The sequence below is a fragment of the Mus pahari genome, chromosome 3, assembly GCF_900095145.1.
Source record: "Mus pahari chromosome 3, PAHARI_EIJ_v1.1, whole genome shotgun sequence".
NCBI lineage: Eukaryota > Metazoa > Chordata > Mammalia > Rodentia > Muridae > Mus > Mus pahari.
In genome coordinates this window covers 145,436,031-145,438,826 of record NC_034592.1, presented here as the reverse complement: position 1 = coordinate 145,438,826, position 2,796 = coordinate 145,436,031, and positions in this window count along the sequence as shown.

The following is a 2,796-nucleotide window of genomic DNA, read 5'->3' as shown; positions in this document are numbered from 1 at the left end:
TGTCTCTCTCTGTGTGTCTCTCTCTCTCTGTGTCTCCCTCCCTTCCTCACTCTCTTCTCTCTCTGGTCTCTGTCTCTCTCTCTTTCTATGTCTCTCTCTGTGTGTCTCTGTCTCTCTTTCTCTGTGTCTGTCTCTCTCTGTGTGTCTCTGCCTTTGTCTCTCTCTGTCTCTGTCTCTCTGTGTATGTCTCTGTCTCTGTCTCTCTCTGTCTCTCTCTCTGCCTCTGTCTGTATCTCTCTGTGTCTCTGTCTTTGTCTCTCTCTGTCTCTGTCTCTGTCTCTCTGTCTCTCTGCATCTCACCATTACTTACTTGTTTGTTTAACTGACCTACTGAGGAGACCTGAGGCTCAGTGCAATTTCTTACGACTGCCTGGGCTCAGGCTCTGATCCTAGAAACTCCAAGAACACAGGAGACTCTGGACCATGATCATATCACAAGCCAGTTCTTCCAGCATTTGGCAGCTGTGCTCTACCTGGTCCTGGGCTGCTTGGGTGCACCTGGGTGGCTGCCACAGGCAGGCCTGTGACATGCTCTGGATGGGAGGGGATGGGGGGACCAGAACCAGGACAAGCATGTGTGATGACTGAGGACAGGAGATAACAGGAATGGGATGGTTGCTGACTGTGCGCTGGGTACTGATGGTGCTGGGTACTGACTGTGCTCTGTGCTTGATTTCAGACACACTGACTCTCATTTAGATCCACAGCAACCCCTCAGTGCATGAGTAATGAACCACATCCTGCAGATCCAAAACTGCCTCGAGAAGCCAGCTAACTCTCCCCAGCCTGCAGGACTGGCCTGTGGTGGACACTCAGACCAGGTCTCTGAAGCTCCTGACCGGTTAGACTCATCGAACTCCTCCTGGTCGCCTGTCCCATCCTGTGCCTCTCCTGCTGCCTGGATGTTACATTTCATTGCAGTCCCCTCTCACCTCCCTGCTCAGTACCTGTGCTTTAGTGCATCACCTAGATCTGCAATTCAGCTCGTCCCAAATTGAACTAAGCACTTTTGCTTTAGGGACAGTGTCTTAGTCAGGGTTTCTATTCCTGCACAAACATCATGACCAAGAAGCAAGTTGGGGAGGAAAGGGTTTATTCGGCTTACATTTCCATACTGCTGTTGATCACTGAAAGAAGTCAGGACTGGAACTCAAGCAGGTCAGAAAGCAGGAGCTGATGCAGAGGCCATGGAGGGATGTTCTTTACTGGCTTGCTTTCCCTGGCTTGCTCAGCCTGCTTTCTTATAGAATCCAAGACTACCAGCCCAGAGATGGTCCCACCCACAAGGGACCTCTCCCCCTTGATCACTGAGAAAATGCCCCACAGCTGAATCTCATGGAGGCGTTTCCCTAACTAAAACTCCTTTCTCTGATAACTCCAGCTGTGTCAAGTTGACACAAAACTAGCCAGTACAGACAGGGAATGTGGCACTCCGCTGTTTCAAGATGGCCACCCTACAAACCCTCCTTACATCTCCCCCTGCCCACCCCATGCTTCCTCTGGTTCTAAGTGGCTGTCATCTCACCCCTGGGGAGCTGTGGTTTGTTGGGTGTTAAATCTGCTTTCCTTTTCTGCATGCAGCTGGATTTCCCTTCGTGCTATAAGGGTGAGCTCCTGAGGTACAAGTTTTTCCACATTAGCCTCTTTGTTGAGACCCCTTGACAGTGCCTGCAAATGCTCAATACTATCCATCGTCACAAACCTCTCTATCATCTCACTGCATCTCAAAACTCCCTGTGAAATTGTCTTTGCCTTAACAAAGGAAAAACACATTGCCAGGAGCCAGCAAGAGGGTTTGGTGGCAAATATATGCAAATCTTATGACCTGAGTTCAATCCCTAGAACCCCCATAAAGGTGAAAGAGTACCACCTCTATGAAGTGTCCTCTGACCTCAATACACACATCTTTGCACACTCACATACCTACACACACACACACACACACAGATGATGATGAAGAAGATGATGATAAATTAATTAAAATTTTAAAGAAAAAAGTGAGGTGCTGGAAAGGTAAGAGCAAGAGCTCTAAGCCAGCATCTCCCTGGTTTCTTCTGCTTGAGGGACAGTGCCTTAACCAGGATCCCATCCTGCCCTTTTGCGCTCAGCCACCCCACTCTTAGCACTCAAGCTGGGCCATCGAGTCCAAAACAAAGACTGAAGGTTTTGTTTTGTTTTGTTTTGTTTTGTTTTTCAAAGACAGGATCTGGTATACACACACACACACACACACACACACACACACACACACACACACACCTGGCCTGATAGTCACTGTGCAACTGAGAATGACTTTTTGGTCCTCCTGCCTCTGCCTCCTGGATGCTACCATCAAGTGGTGTATGAAGGGCTGTAGAGATGACTCCGCCGGTAAGAACGCTTGCAGCTCAGGCGCAAGGACCCAAGTTCTGATTCCACACATTCGCATGGGTTTTAAAACGCCAAGGATAGCCATGCACACGTGGAATTCTAACATAGGAATTTCCAGGCAGCTCACTGGGCAGCCAGCCTAGCTGAAAGACAGGGAGTCCTCGGTTCTGTGAGAGCCATGTCTAAAGAAAATAGGCGCTGGGCGTGGTGGCGCACACCTTTAATCCCAGCCACTCAGGAGGCAGAGGCAGGCAGATTTCTGAGTTCGAGGCCAGCCTGGTCTACAAAGTGAGTTCCAGGACAGCTAGGGCTATACAGAGAAACCCTGTCTCGAAAAAAAAAATTAAATAAAAACTAAAAATAAAAAAAGAAAGAAAAGAAAGAAAAGAAAATAGAAATAAATAAATCTTTAAAAAAAAAAGGAGG